This window comes from Ursus maritimus, unplaced genomic scaffold (assembly GCF_017311325.1).
Source record: "Ursus maritimus isolate PB19 unplaced genomic scaffold, ASM1731132v1 scaffold_25, whole genome shotgun sequence".
NCBI lineage: Eukaryota > Metazoa > Chordata > Mammalia > Carnivora > Ursidae > Ursus > Ursus maritimus.
In genome coordinates, this window is record NW_024425008.1 from 44,597,968 (window position 1) to 44,614,799 (window position 16,832).

The following is a 16,832-nucleotide window of genomic DNA, read 5'->3' on the forward strand; positions in this document are numbered from 1 at the left end:
GACCTAACCTACCAATGTTCCTAGGGGGAAGGAGTCTTCTTTATTCTCTATGGGAGGAAGGAGTTGTGCAGAATCCCTCATGTTGGTGCAGAAGCATTGCACTGGGCGCGTGCAGAAGGCTGTTGAGGTAGAGGCAGAGGGGATCAGAATCACAGGTGACCAGACGTGAAGGGCAAGATGCCTTGGTGAGCGCTTGGCAGGGGGAGGAAGATGACAGCCCAGGGAGCAGGTCAAGGCAACCATCTTGGAGGGAGTTCTTTGTCCAGACGCGCCTAGCATCTATGTTGGGAATTCAGGGACATCACTAGGCTTCTGGATGCCTCCAGGAATCTTTTGAACTTGTCTTCAGTAAGGACTAATATTCCCATGGGAAAAAAACATTGTTTTGGATTAAGACGCTATAATTCCAAGCGGCCTCAGCTAGTGTCTTGGTATCCCATCGCTGCTGTAACAAATTCCCACAAACCTAATGGCTTAAACCAACACAAAGGTCTGCAGGGCAGGAGTCTGATAAGGGTCTCAGAGGGTTAAAATCAAGATGTCAGCAGGGTTGCATTCCTGCGCAGAGTCTCTAGGGGAAAATCCCATTTCCTTGCCTTTTTCGGCTTCTAGAAGCTGCCCACACACCTTGGCTAGTACTCCCTTTCATCTGTCCTCAAAGCCAGCAACAGTCAGGTGAGTGCTCCTCCCATTGCATCACTCTGACCTCTTCTACTTTCAAGAACCTTCCTGATTACGTTGGACCCACATGGATAAGCCAGGAAAATCTCCCTATCGTAAAGTTGCAATTCAGGTAGCACCCTTAATTCCCCCTTGCTGTGTAAAGTAACATATTCACAGGTTCCAGCGATTAGGACATGGATGTCTTTGGGGGCGCCATTAGTCTGACAGTCGCCCCTAACACGCAGATTTGATACCCAGCACAGATCGTCGTAAATTAACTTATAAAATAAATGAGCTATCACCCAGAAGAATGCATAAAGGTGAGATCCTCAGGAGTACGTTTTGCTGCAAAGGAGGGTCTGAAAAAAGGTCACCATGTTTAGTACATAAAAGGCTGCAGATCCTAAGGGGGACCCCATGCTTAGTGTGAGGATGTGAGAAAACAAAAGAGTGGGTCTATCGGCCAATTTGCCCTGTTCTTTATTTCATTTTTCAAGGATGCACAAAGATTCTTAACCCAGAGATATTTTAACTACCCGTTCCAAAGTCTCCTAGTAACTAGTCAGCCAGATGTCCTTCCCAGGGCACCGTATGCTTTTGTCGCCTAATCTCTGGGCAGATGAAGAAAAGGATACCCGTAGGACAAGGGCAGCTCTCGGCAGCATTTCCCGACAGCAGGGAACTAGCCGTGAGGCCCCAGCAATGCTTCTCAGTGTATGGCCCACAATGCACCTGCCTCGGAGCCCCTGACCCGTACTGTCTGGGCGTGGCATCCAAGAATCTGCATTCTAAGAGTTCTTTGGTGATTCTGAGACAAATTAAAGCTGCGGGAGGGGCCACTATTTTAAAGTTCCCCAATCTGTGTGTAGCCTCTCCCACTCTTAGCTGCTCCCCGTAAACCATCTGCCTAATCCATGTTCTACCCCTACTGTGATTCTCAGACACACGGGGTTTTTCATCAGGTTTGTTCTCCTGCCTGGATAGAGAAGAGAGAGCACAGTATTTCAGTTGTAGCTCTATGGTCTGCAACTGAGAATTCTCTACTATATCTTTAAATATTAACCAACAAGACAAAAACTGATTGATGCATAATTTATTAGTGGAGATAGTAGACCAAAAGTGCCTTTCATAATTCAACAAATTGACATAAACTATTAAGAAGTTGTAAAAGAGACAGTGTTGATGTATGCAGCGCGATCCTGGCTGGGAGTAAACACGGTACCAAAGGAAAACAATAAGCTGCCACTTCGGCCAAACAACCTACCTGGGGAGTGGAAAATGCACTTTCTAGAAACTAAAAAAATTAAAAACAATTTTAAAGAAGAAAAAAAGGCAGAAGTCAAAACAAAGTTAAGATCAGATTGGTGTTTCTCATTAACAATTAAAATAAATAATTAAATGTTAATGAAAGCCTGAAATATTGCCCAGAATAAAAAAGAACAAAATTTCAGTTTTATTAAGGTAAGAATATTTTTATATGTAACAATTCTTCACTTTTTTCACTTTTGACTTAAAATGTTCTTTATCTTTGTAATCTTTAATCAACCCATGAGGTGAATTTCTCTGAGAAATAGGTGGTCTTAGTAAGTATAGTAAGTAAGCATAAGTATGACTTCTGTTTATAATACCTCCTTTACATTATATGCTTATAATACATCCATCATGTAAAAATAAAAATAACACAGGACACCTGGGTGCCTCAGTAGGTTAAGCATCTGCCTTCGGCTCCGGTCATAATCTCAGGGTCCCGGGATCGAGCCCTGCGTCTGGTTCCCTGCTCAGTGAGGAGCCTGCTTCTCCCTCTGCCTCTGCCCCTCCCCCTATTTGTGCTTGCTCTCTCTCATGCTCGTGCTCTCTCTCAAATAAACTAAATAGATAGATAAATAAATAAATAAAACACTACTGATAAAGCTGAAGTGCTCTTTGACCATGTCCCAAATTAATCCAGTGCCTTCCTCCTCTCTCCAGATACCGGTTTGCAATATATTCTTCTAGACCTTGTTCTTGGCATCTACTCGCATGTACATGGACCCGTGAAAAGCATTCAGAATTGTTTGAAGCATTGGTTCCATATATGGTGTCATACCGTATACATTCTTCTACAATTTGATTTTTTTTCACCCACTATGCCTTAGAGGCTGTGTGCCAAAGACTGTTTCAAATACGGGCACCTATTATCTAATTTAATCTTCCGCATCTTTTGGAAAAGGGGATTCTTATTGTTATTTCACAGAGAGGGAAACTGAAGCACAGAGAAGTAAGGAAAAAAACATCCTTCCACAATCGCACAGCCTGTGGTCATGTGGAGTTAAAATTATAGTCTTGGGGCTCCTGGGTGGCTCAGGGGGGTTGCCCTCAACTCAGGTCGTGATCCCAGGGTCCTGGGACAGAGCCCCACGTCAGGCTCCCTGCTCAGCGGGGAGTCTGCTTCTCCCTCTCCCTCTGCCCCTCTGCCCCCACCCCACTCATGCTCTCTCTCTCAAATAAATAAACAAAATCTTTTTAAAAATTGTATAACACCAAATATTTTAGATTACCCTTGACCAAAATTAAGTTGAGACAAGAAGGCATCAGCTTCTATGTCAGGAGACTTCAGATGAAAGAGCTTTCTGAATGAAATGCAGTGAATTAACAATTAGCCTTTGTTTTGATAGGTAAGAGAGAAAGTGAGTAAATATTTAAATACCAGTTATCATAAAGGTCAAATAAATCTGTAATTACTTTGCATCTTGACAGCATGCATTTTAAATTATTAGTCTGTTATGAAAGGAAAAGAACTTTAATAGAGCCAAGGATTTTGACTTATAACCTTGAGATCATGAATGCTTGTTTTAAAAAAAAAAATACACACATCTGTCAGAGTATTTGTTGTACAAACTGTCACCTCTGGCCTCACGATGATTTGCCACTGACTCTGACTTCGTTGATCTGGTTCCAGTGAACTCAACGAGTGCAGATCCACTCTAAATCAGGAGCATAGGCGAAGGCATTTTTCCCTTTAAAAAGTGATTTTGCCAGTAAATGACTCTAACATATTAAATTGAAATCATACTGCAGATTCTCCATTCTCTTCACAGCTGAAGCATACAGTCTGATGCGGGAGCTAACACTCTTAGCTGCTCCCCGAGGGGACAGCTCTATCTACCTCACTCTGTTTCCTGCTGAATAATACTCTCTAGGCTGAATAGTCATGACCGTGCACCGCTGACAGCTCTACATGGGCGGCTCCTCATGATCCTGCAAGGACAGCGTGCCCATTCTTCCACACACCTCCTCGTGTTCTACACAAGTCTTTCTCCAGAGCAGTGGTTCTCCGAGTGTGCTCCCTGGTCCAGTGTAATTAGCACCACCTGGAACTTACTAGAAATGTAGGATCTCAAGTCTGACCCCAGCTTTCTGAACCATAAACTGAATCAGGGGCCTGACAATCTGTACTTAACCAGCCCTCCAGGGAACGCCGAGGTACACTTCAACTTGAAAACCATCTCACTGGAGAGGAGAGGGGTCCAAGAGTCGGAACATGAGAAACCCTTGCTTTGAACGCCAGAATGAAACCTCCCCAAGGATCAAGTGTGAAGGCGAATGTCAGAAAGGTTAGGATTTTAGTCTGACTTTCTTAGGAACGTCTTTCAGAGTTAGGACTCCATTAAACTTGTCAAGAAAAATCAAGAACAGTTTCAGAATTCAAATATGCTATCTGACCAAGCACAGATTTTGGAAACATAAATTTGAACTTAAAATTTATATTCAAAGATTACTTACTATAATGTGAAAGAGGGGTTGAGAGATCATAGTCTGAGAAGGTCATCAAGCACAGGGAGGCACAAAGCCCACAGATGCTAAGTATCTTTCCCAAGCTCACTGGGCTGGTTGGTTGGCAGACTGATGACAGGGACCTTGGAGCCTGGGTCTAGATCAGTGTGCCAGACATTACACCACACGGTATTATGCTCTAATCAAAGATAGCCCTTAAGAAAGTTTTTACCACAGACTTAAAAAATTTTAATGCACAGATTATCCTGAAAATAATTTTGAAAGGAGTAAGAACTGGGTGTTTATTCTAGAAGAATGTTGTCAAAACCAAATAATTCCAATGTGGAGAAAATGTCAGCCGAAAGTATCCAGAAAGAGATCATCATGAAATGCCTCAAAGACACCCTCACTGCCTTATAATTTTGACATTTTTTTGCAAAATTAAATGATTTTTACGTATAATATAGCATGAAAGGAAATTTTTTTCAGTGTACCTACATCCCTAATATATTTGCCTTTATATTTCTGTGCAATCTGTACATTCCCTATACGTTTATATGGATTTTTGTCCAGTTGTGACTTAAGGCACACAAGTGTTCTATGTGTTTTATCTTAAAATGTTTGGTAAGCATGCTTCCATATTTCCATGTCACTATACAATGCTCATAGTTGACTTCAATAACCTATGGAATATGCCACAATTTATTTGGCCATATTATTGAAAGTCTAAATGATCTAAGATTTGTTATATATTGTCAACAATGCTACAATTAACTTTTTATACTTTTTTCCCTTTCCTCCTTTGAATTATTTCCTTTGGTTGAATTTCAACAAGCAGACTATGGGGACACTGAGCAAGATTCTATGTATGGTCCTTGATCCAAAAATACCAAACCCAATCCTCAATGTGCCAGCAGAATTTTCACTGGAACTCCAACAAAGTTTCACACTAGGGGCGCCTGGGTGGCACAGCGGCTAAGCGTCTGCCTTCGGCTCAGGGCGTGATCCCGGCGATCTGGGATCGAGACCCACATCAGGTTCTTCTGCTATGAGCCTGCTTCTTCCTCTCCCACTGCCCCTGCTTGTGTTCCCTCTCTCGCTGACTGTCTCTATCTCTGTCGAATAAATAAATAAAATCTTTAAAAAAAAAAAAGTTTTACACTAAGTATTCATTCCAGGTGGAAAGAAAACAAAACCAAAATTACATCAAGTCTAAAATAATCAGGCTTTGGAATACCTGGGTGGCTCAGTCATTAAGCATCTGCCTTCGGCTCAGGGTGTGATCCCGGCGTTCTGGGATCGAGCCCCACATTAGGCTCTTCCACTAGGAGCCTGCTTCTTCCTCTCCCACTCCCCCTGCTTGTGTTCCCTCTCTCTCTGGCTGTCTCTCTCTGTGTCAAAAAAATAAATAAAATCTTAAAAAAAAAAAAGGTATTTCACCTCTATTAAATAAATAAATAAATAAATAGTAAATCCGGCTTCAAATAACCCAAAATTAACCCAAAACACTAACCTGAATTCACACTCTCAATTATTTACCTTTTAGTTGAGCTGAATACCAATAATCCTTCTCAGTAATTTGAGAAAATTTAAATACAAAATGGACTTCAAGAGCTTTAAATTAGCACAACATTTAATTCATTGGTGCTAGAAAATCTTCATTTCTCAACTTTTCTACGTGCCAAATGGGAATAAACATATTTGCCCAACTTGGAGAGAGACTGTACATAAAAATGAGGTAAGACTGGTCAGTAAATACTTTTACTTTTGAAAAAGGCAGCCTGATCCCTTTTAAGAACCATTTAAATCTAAAGGGAAGCCATGGAGAGGCTATCAGTGACAAGAGGATGCTCAGGGTCCAGGGACCGGCCCTTTGTCCTGTCCGCTCAGGAAGTCCATGTGACCGTCAAGGCCTAGAGCCCCAGGGGCCTTGGGACAGTGGGTGACCCCAACAGAGAGGTGTTAACATTTATCCACAATATGAAATCGTTCATAAACCAATTATTTATAACAAGCAATATATCTGCCAAGATACTGGAGTGATCCAGCCAGGCTTTCTCGCCCTATAGGTAAAATCTGCAAAGAAACCCAAATTATCATTAGGAGGAAGGCTGCTTGGTAAGCGAGAAAGTAAGCCTGGGGGGTTGGCTCGTGACTCAGATGCTGGACAGCTTCAGGCTCTGCTGCACCCACCTCCACCAAGACACAACAGGCTGTGCCCTTGGACTCGGGCAACCTCCAGACAGAGCTTGAATGACACCGCCAAGCATGGCCTCTGAGAAGTTCCCTTTTGCTTGATTCCATGGCCAACCATCCTTTCTTCTGAAGGACGGTTTTCCCTTCAGATATGTTAACAGCTTAAATCAAGTTCCAGTCAGATTTTGTCATCTGGGAACAATTCCATCTCAATAGAGATGACTTTGCCTGCCTCTGCTCTTCTCTTATGCATTGATTGATGGCTCAGGCTCAGGTTAATGGGTTGACAAATTAATGGATTACCTGAATTGTTACAAAGATACAAAAATTAACAACTCACAGCTTGTTGTCAAGCCAAGTCTTGCCAGGCTAGGGACTTCTTGAATTAAGAGATAAGACACTCGACTCAACATCACTCATCATCAGGAAAATGCAGATCAAAACCACGATGAGCTGTCACCTCGCACCTGTCGGAAGGGTTATTCTCAAAAAGACAAGAAATAACAAATGTTAGTGAGGATGTGGAGAAAAGGGAACCCTCGTGAACTGTTGGCGGGAATGCAAACTGGTGCAGCCACTGTGGAAAACAGGATGGAGGCTCTTAATAAAATTAAAAATAGAACTACCTTATGATCCAGCAATTCAACTTGTGGGTATTTATCCAAAGAAAATGAAAACAATAACTTGAAAAGCTATATGGACGCCCATGTTCATTGCAGCATTATTTATAACAGCCAGGATATGGAAGCAACCTCAGTGTCCATCGGCAGACGATTGAATAAAGAAAATGTCCTATATCTACACAAAGGGATATTAGCCAACCGTAAAAAGGAATGAAATGTTGTCATTTGCAACAACATGGATAGACTTACAGTACATTATGCTATGTGGAATGTCAGACAGAGGAAGATGAATGCCATATAATCTCTTTTATATGAAATCTAAAACGCAAAACCAAAAACAAAAAGGAAAGAAAAGAAAAGAAAAGAAAAGAAAAGAAAAGAAAAGAAAAGAAAAGAAAAGAAAAGAAAACCAAGCTCACAGATACAGAGAACAGACTGGTGATTGCCAGAGGCAGGAGGCTGGGGACAGGCAAAATGGGTGAAGGAATTAAGAGGCACAAACTTCCAGTTACAAAATCCATAAGTCATGTGATTGTATGGTACAGCATGGTGACCACAGTGAATAATACTGTATTAATATCTGAAGGTTTCTAAGAGAGTAAACTTTAAAAGTTCTCATCACAAGAAAAACAATGCTGTAACTATGTCCAGTGACAGATGTGAACTAGACTTACTGTGGTGATCACCTCACAATATATACAGATATCGAATATTATGTTGTACACCTGACACTAACAGGATGTGTGTCAATTACACCTCAATGAAAAAGAGAGAGAGAGGAGATTTCACACGAGCACAGTCGTTACTAGAATGTACACAGATTCTTCTAAAAATGCCAGAATAGTTCGTTCTCTTTAATAAGATAACCTATATTCCTGCAATCTCGTTTAAACTATAAATTTACTTGGCGAACCTTATCTTCCAAGTTTGTAAATAATTTTTAGCTCAACTCAATCCTGTTAAATTATAAAGATCTTGAATTCAATGGATCCAAACTGATGAACTTCTAGTGAATTATTCCATGAGCTGAAAAAAAAAATTGCAGGAATTACGATGTAAATGTGGATTCTTCCCGTCTGCCACAAACACAGCACTCTATCGTGACTCCACCTGGTAGAGTTTGATAATCCAATTCTCACCGTTTTTCCTTTTACTTTTAGCACTTGCTAATAACCTTATTTCTTTATCTAAAATGTTGCTATGTATAGGAACTTAACCCAAAGCTGACTTCAGCCATCTATCAGCTATTTTTTGTTCAGAATTATAGATATAAAATTAACCTAGAGTTTCATAGAGACAGAAAGTACATTTGTGATTGACAGGGCTTGGGGAGGGGGGAGAACGGAGACTGACTGCTAATGGGTGTAAGGCTTCTTTTGGAGGTAATGAAAATGTTCTGAAATTAGACAGTGGTGATAGTTGCACAACCTGGTGAATATATACTAAAGAGAGTGAACTGTGGCTAAAACTCAATTTAAAAAGGTGAATTCTATTGTATGTGAACTCTCTCTCTCAATTAAAAAAAAATTATTTCAGAGCAACATGGTCTTCTTAGAATACCGTATTTAGACATTATTCATTGTCCATGGGCAAAAATTACAAGAGGCATAAAGAGAGGGAATTGTTCAAACAGTGTTAATTTGAAAGACATTTTAGGCATTGAATGAAGTTGAAACCAAATTCACAGCAGGAGATTGGAATCCTTCTCATGTCTGCTGAGGAGCTGGTGAGTGACAGCCATCAGGCTGCCTGAGCCCTTAGAAAATCACGAGAAAATATTATAATCTGTTCTCCAAGTGGCAAGGATATATATTATATTAAGGCTTTGATGGTTCAGCTCAAGACAAGAACTTAGGGAGGTCATCGGAACGATCCACCCATCCCTATAACACTGGAAGGTGCCCATCCTTTCAGAGGAAAACAATCCATTCCAGGGCACAGACATGAATAAGAAATAGGCAATAGATTTCTGAAAAGGTAGTCTATAAATTGAATTTGTATAAAGTGAATCACCTTCCCTCCACTCATTTACATAAAGATCTCAGAAATGCATTAGTAGAGGTGGTGGTATGGGGGGGCAGCTAACATTTGGCCTCAAGCAATATAAAACTTACAGTTAAAATAGCCTAGGTTTCTGAAAGCAGTTACAAGGGTGTTGGTTTTCTAGCCATTCAGGGGGAAAAGCCAACTGTATGCAAGGGAATCCAGGGCCAAGAGTGTCTTCTTCCTCCCAGGTGTCACGTAAGGATAGTTGGCCACACACAGATAGCTCTGTGGGTACGCCACAAAAAGTGATCGGGCAAGTGTGGGGGTGGGGAACCTCTCAGGGCCATTTTACTGAGTTCACAGCATGCTGCCTTCCCTAGTGTCTGACCTCAATACTCTTTTTTTAAAGTTTTTATTTAAATTCCAGTTAGTTAACATACAGTGTAATATTCGTTTCAGGTGTACGATATAGTGATTCATCATTTACATACATCACCCAATGCTCTCACAACAGGTGCACTCTTTAATCCCTATCACCTATTTAGCCCACCCCCCATTCCCCTCCTTTCTGCTAACCATCAGTTTATTCTCTGTAGTTAAGAGTCTGTTTCTCAGGGCGCCTGGGTGGCTCAGTCGGTTAAGTGTCTGTCTTCGGCTCGGGTCATGATCCCAGGGCCCTGAGATCAAGCCCCACATGGGGCTCCCTGCTCAGTGGGGAGCCTGCTTCTCTCTCTCCCTCTGCCGCTCCCTCTACTTGTGCTCTCTCGCTCTCAAAGAAATAAAATCTTAAAAAAAAAAAAAAGAAAGAAAAGAAAGAGTCTGTTTCTTGGTTAGCCTCTCTTCCTCTTTTAACCCTCTGCTCATTTCTTTTGTTTCTTAAATTCCACAAGAGTGAAATTATATGGTATTTGTCTTTCTCTGACTTATTTCACTTAGCATTATACTCTCTAGCTCCATGTTGTTGCAAATGGGAAGATTTCGTTCTTTTTTATGGCTGAGTAATATTCCATTGTACATACGTATATAAATGCATATGTATGTAAATGTAGGTGCATGCTACATCTTCTGGACGTTTGGGCTGTTTTCATACTCTGGCTACTGTAGATAATGATGCTGTAATCGTCAGGGTGCGCGTGTCCCTTTGAATTAGTATTTTTGTATCTTTGGGTAAATACCTCGTAGTGTGATTGCTGGATGGTAGGGGAGTTCTATTTTTAACTTTTTGAGGAACCTCCATTCAGTTTTCCACAGTAGCTGCACCAGTTCGCATCACCAACAGTGCAAGAGGGTTCGCCTTTCTCCACATCCTCGCCAATTCCTGTTATTTCTCCAGTTGTTGATTTTAGCCATTCTGACAGGTATGAGGTGATACTCTTAAAAACCTGTAGGCACAGGTAGAGTTTCCCTGACTCCAGGGACTCCCTACTTACACTATCTATTCACTGAAGTGGAGTGTAGACCTGTTCCACCTGATTCACTTTGCATATTCAAAGAAGGGGCCATCATATGCAAGCCCACTCTCCTCTAGTCGGAAAGAGTGTGAAGGAGCCAAGTTGTTGTCGGCTCCGCAGGGGTTCTTGGCCGCTATCCCCCTCCCGTCCTTGAGTGTCCCTACCAACTTTGCACACAAAAGTTCTCCATTAATATGGTTTCTTCAACTTTGAGGGACTTTAATCAAACCATAAAAGACTCAATGATAGAAAACAAATTGGGGGTTGATGGAGGGAAGGTGGGTGGGGGATGGGCGAGATGGGTGATGGGCATTAAAAAGGGCACTTGTTGTGACGAGCACAGGGTGATGTATGTAAGTGATGAATCACTGACTTCTACTCCTGAAACCAATATTGCATTATATGTTAACTGACTGGAATTTAAATAAAAATTTGAAAAAAATACCATTTACTTTTAATCATTACAAATCCAATTTGTTTGACACAAGCTGTTGTAACTGAAAAACTACGGAATGAGAGGTGTTCAAACTAGTATTTCTAGAATATATTACTCAGCTTTAAAAAATTAGAAACTTGGATTCCAGGACAAATGAATATTTATCGAGGTCTCCAAGAATTCAACCAAAAGTAGAAACTCAGCGCATTCAATGGGTGCCACTAAACAAAATTTCTGCACAAAACTTGAACTCTCACGAATACTATTCTCATCTGGAAGAGGTAACAAGAAAGCAACAGAATTACTTATTTTTAAAAAATTACCACCTTGTTTTTACCCCTAGATTGAAAAGCAATACATGTAGGAAATTTAAATATATAGAAAAATATTTTTTAAAACTTGGCTTATCTGTTTGTAGGTCTGTTTCCTCCAAACTTGCAAAGAGAGATCATATCTTTACAACATCTGCCTCATAGTATATTCTTATTTTTTAAGATTTTATTTATTTATTTGAGAGAGAGCACATGGCAGGGGGCAGCGGGGAGGGCACAGGAGAGGGGGGAGGAGCAGAGAGAGAGGGAGAAGCAGACTCCCCACTGAGCAGGGAGCCCAACTGGGGCTCGATCCCAGAACCCCAGGATCATGACCTGAGCCGAAGGCAGATATTTAACTGACTGACCCACCCAGGCAGCCCTGACTCATAGTATATTCTCAACAAATTATTGAATTAATGATTGTGGGAAAAGTCTGGAGTTCAAAGAAACTTGCAATCAAAAAAAGAAATTGTTTTTACAAAAAGTAAACAAATTTCTTGAAGGCACAATTTTTAAAAATCTGGTGCACTTTTTTTTTGTTGGTAACTTTAGGGAAGCTTATTATAAACACTTCCTTCGATGCCCTGCCCAGCAATCCCCCAGGACCCTCCTCACTTCACTCCCGGCTGGTTTCCATTGCTCCGGACCACAGTCTGGTCTTGGTTCTTGGGCCTAGTCTCGCTCTTAGAATGGCTAGAGAGCTTAGCTACCCTGCCTGGCCCTCAGTGCTCTCTAGCCCGCTCCATACTCAGGCATTGCCCCAGGCTGCCTCTTGTGGGACTAACTCTCTGTATTAGCACTGCCTGCCCCACCCCAGGACCTGAACCGAGTCCCTGACCTCCAGCCCAATGCCCTAGCCAGGCCCAACCCAACTTCCCACAGTGGCATCAGAATTTTGGACACCATCCTTAAGGCTCTCTAATTTGACCCTGTTATTCCCTCAAGGTAGCACCCCTCTCCCCAAAAAAGAAACTGGAAGAAACATTTTAGAGGTAGCTCCTCACCACCCAGACTCCCTTTCCTTCCTCATCCCTCTCACTAGTGGTGAGGTTTCAACTTTTCTCCTCAACCTCTCTGGGGTTCTCACACACTAGACACACTAGGCTTGAAGAATCGCTCCTACTCCTAAAAGCCACAGCTACTCCCATGCCCCTACTCCCAATAGTTCTGGAAAAATCCTCCCCTCCCACAACACGGCTCCTCCCCCCTTCCCAGCACTGCACCCTCCTGCTTCTCGCCTGTGCACACAGTCTCCTGGGGAGTAAAGCTTCTGTCCTCCCTGGCAACAGCTTCTATCCTCCCCAGGCCTGCACCACTCCTCTTCTGGAAGAGGCAGGAAGGAGAAATCACATACACACTTCTGTTTTCCCATCATTCCACTGAGTGACCTTTCCTAGCATTCTAGTCCTATGGTCTCAAACAATTGTCTTAACCAAAGAGAAGCTCTAAGTCTTCACACCTATCTCACAGAGTTGTTAACACTAAGGAATTGTTGGAATGTAAACTATTACTATCACAGTCTACACGACCTAGTAGCACTTAAATTCCGACTACAGACAGATGCACAGAATCTGCAAGCAGAGGCTTGGGTTCTAACTCAAGCTTTCACACCACTAACTTTGTAGGCTCACACCCTTTTCTCAACCACCCCACCGTCCAGTGCCCCCACTGCGTATAACTCACCGTTTTCTTCCCAACAGAAGACAAGGAGCCTGATCAGAAGAGGACATGAGATCCTTTCCAGCTTTGGGACCAATTCACAATTTTCTAAACATAAATAAGAATTCAAACAAGGGCTAAGAGAAAGGAAAGATCTTAAGGGTCTTGAGGTCATTGTACAATGGGAGAGTCTTCCTGACCAAGGGACATGCTGAGACTGAAGAAGGGACAGGCTCACGTTTGAGGGAGGGGAAGCAGCACAAGCAAAGACACAGAGGTGGGGACAGAAAGGCAGGGGGCGGCTGTGTTTCTGAAGGCTCAGATCTCCTTGGTGTCTCTTTGGGGGCTCACCTTGGCCAAGTGAGTGCTTGATACAGGACGATAGTAACACTTTCGGGGGTGTCTTCCCAGGCCGTAGTGACCTTCTTTAGTCTCCCTCTTCCCATTCGTGGGGGAGGGATCCTGGAAACCAAGATTATATAAGATGACCCCACCCCTTGGACTGTTCTCACAGACTCAGGAAGTGAGCGTGACCAGCTGGTGAGGAAGAGCTAGCTCTTCAAATAACCAAAATGTGATACAAATTGAACTGTTGACCTAGACCGAGTTCAGGCCTTCTTCAGATAGAATCTTCCAGAACCAGGGAGGGCCTGGGTTCAGGTTGACGTTCACAAAGGCTAAAGGACATATGGAATTTATCTGCAGGGTGACGGACAACCATTCATTTATTCAATAAATATTTATCATACATCTTCTAAGAGTCAGACCCTGCATTAGGCACTGGTAGTAAAATGGTGAACAAGACAGAAAAACAGGCTCTGTGTTCACGGAGCCTGTATTCTAGTGAAGGAAACAAGTCAAAAATAAGTAAACAAATCAAGGAAATGAAACTGTGATCAGGAGCTAAGAAGAAAACAAACGAGAAGCTATGATGGAAGAGCGTGGGAGAAGCTACCTTAGCTATGACGGCTACAACAGGGAATAGAAGTTAAGCTGAGAACTGATGGTTACAAAGGCACAGCTCTGTGGACAGTAGCGAGGAACATTCCAGGCACAGGGAACTGCATGCAGCAGGCAAAGGGAACAGCGTGTGGTGGAAAAGAGCTCAGTGTGTTCCAGATACTGGTGGAAGGCCCGGGTTGGATGATAGAGGGAAAGATGAGATGAGTGGCATCAGATGGAGAGATGTTGGCAGAAGCAAGGTCATGTAGCACCTTGTAGATCATAGAAGGTATTCATGTTTTATTCTAAAATGTTATTTTATTTTATTCTAAATATAAAGAAAATACACTGACGGTTTTAAGCCGGAGAGTGGCATTTTTTAAGCAGACTGCTCTGGGGGCTATCTGGAAAGAGTCTGGCAGGGAGCAGAATCAGGGGCTCAGTGAGGAGCCTAGAGCAGTGGTCCAGCAGGGAGACAAGGATCGCCTGGACAAGGACGTGGCAGCAGAGCTGGAAGGAAGTACATGGGGTCAAGCTGAACTTTGGAGACAAACTACAAAACATGCTGTAATTAAATAGTAAAAAGCTTTAAAAACAGAAGAAAGAAAGGAGCATCTCAGTACATTGTTCCTTTAATCCTCACAACCACTCCGTGAGATGGGTACCGTTTTTAAACTCATCCTGCAGACCAGTAAGAGAAGGCACAAAGAACTTAAATGAGCCATTTGCCAAGCTCCGTGCAAACCACGCATTGTCGCCAGACTGTCCGGCTGCCACATCCAGCTCTGAGCCGGGACAGGTCAGGCTCCTTTGTGCTCCCACAGCATCTGCTCTGCTCTTCTCACATTACCTGTTGTGTGGTGGTGATATTTTCCTTTTTCGCTGCAGGCCAGGAGGTTTTCTGTGGGTGATTATATGGGAATAATTAGTCTTGATGTGAGTGCTGCCCTGCAGGATATGAAAGACATAACTTGCAGGCCAGAGAACCCAGAAGGCTGCTCGTAATCACTAGGTTTCATTGTCTCCAGGGGTAATAATGGATTTCAACCACAAATCACTTCAACTGGGTCTACACACCTCAGCTTCTCTAGTGAAGGGGCAGCTTCCTGGGGTTCTTTTTCCCTGCTGGAAGCTTCTCTTCAGGAGCGGAAGGCAGATGCTGTTTCCTGCGGTATCAATGTCATGGCCGAGTCACAGCCCTCTGAGTCATAGGACGTGGGGTCAAGAGGGACCTTCCAGAGTCTTAGTTCAGGCTCTTCGGGTGGCATGTAACGGGTGCCCACTTCGAGCCACCTGAAGTACAAAAGGGGATCGGGGTTTGTCACGGCCCCAAGAAAGGAAGTTCAAGCAAGCCTCAAGCCAGACTCCTGCCTGGTACTGCAAGTTATCGCACTCTCTCCCCTGACTTGTTATCAGCTCAGTGGCGAACACAGTTACAGTGATAATAGCAATTCTCTAACAGATGTGCGTACACACTCCCCAAAACCCGCACTGCTCCCCACTACATCCTCTCCCTCGCCAACCCCCACTCCCAACACCACCACTCTCCAAAACTGGACAGTGCTCTGGTTGTCCAATGCTGTGTAACAACTACCCCAAAAGTTAGCAGCTTAAAATATCCATCATTTTATTGAATTTCATGATTTCATGGGTCAGGAGTTCTTCCTTTCCGTATGGTTGCCGTGGAGGTCACTTGGTGGTAGCCAGCTGGGAGGCAGGCTCGTGTAGAGGCTCGGGACGGTTTCACTTGCAGGTCTGGCGCCTTGGTGGCCCTGGCTGGGCAGCGGGGCTCAGCGGAGACTGTCAGCTGAGGACCCACCCGTGGCCTCTCAGCGCGGCAGCCTTGGCGTCATTAAATTTCTTCCATCGCAGCTTGGGGCTCCCCAGAAACCCGGGTGGAAGCTGCAAGCCTTCTTGTGATCTAGCCTCAGGGACCTCAGAACATGAAACAAGTCACCGAAGCCAGCTCAGATGCAAAGGGAGGTGAATTAGACTCTACCTCTCATAGGGGTATGAAATAATTTGTGGCCCTCTTAACCTCCTACAGACAGGTTGCTAGACACTGCCTAAATATTTCCCACTCGCTTAGATCCAAGGGAAAGGTAAATGAGAAATGGGAACAAACATCTGATCAAATGGTTCCAGGGACTTGGAGGCTACAGCTTCAGGATGGGCCATGATGGGACTTCTCTGGGTGGCTCGGGTGGAGACTGGCCCCCATCAATCCTCTCCTTTCACCAATGGGTGGTAGCTTCAAGAAATGATGAAGAAAGGATTATTCGCAAAGTGGATGAGACTATCAAACCTCCCTCATAAGGTTGCGAAGACTGAATCAATTTTCTATCTGCAAAGCCCCTACAACAGCCCACGGAGCATGGTAAGTGCCCCGTTATTCACCATCATCATCCTCAATAGACCACACGAAAACACTTCCTAAGCTTAGCTAGGCACCAAAAATTAACTCCTCAGAAGCAGATTTTTCAGGACTATACTGGAAAGCAAAGGAAAGAAGACATGCAGTTTACAACCACTTTATCTATATGCAAATTACCAGGTTGAATTCATTCGGGATTCTCAAAGTAAATAAGTTTCATTTCAATGTGTTATTTAATAAAAATAATAATGCCAGTGTAAAGCTGTGGGGCTGTCTGTCCCTACGTGAATCGCAGGAACGATCATATTCCACAAAGAGCGGGTGATCAAAGTGACCATTTTGTGCCACTGATCACTTTTCTTACAATCCAGAGAGTTCCAGAGAGACTTGCTACAAGCTGACCGCATAGAAACAAGTAGCCTCCTCTCCACCAGT

The 16,832-nt window shown here is 43.1% G+C and overlaps 1 long non-coding RNA gene across 6 annotated transcripts in view; it reads right to left on the bottom strand.

Moving 5' to 3' along the window:
• The window catches only part of LOC103673304, a 92,154-nt gene extending 77,037 nt beyond the window's left edge, over positions 1 to 15,117 (bottom strand). For 4 of the 6 annotated variants that reach the window (XR_005837713.1, XR_005837712.1, XR_571376.2 and 1 more), the window contains exons 1-5: positions 15,101 to 15,117; positions 14,874 to 14,924; positions 13,433 to 13,543; positions 13,106 to 13,189; positions 6,953 to 7,096 (exon numbers count right to left, since the gene is read on the bottom strand). This is a non-coding gene — a long non-coding RNA (uncharacterized LOC103673304). The other 2 variants (XR_571373.2, XR_571379.2) reach the window with 2 other exon arrangements.
• Between the last annotated feature and the right edge of the window lie 1,715 nt (positions 15,118 to 16,832).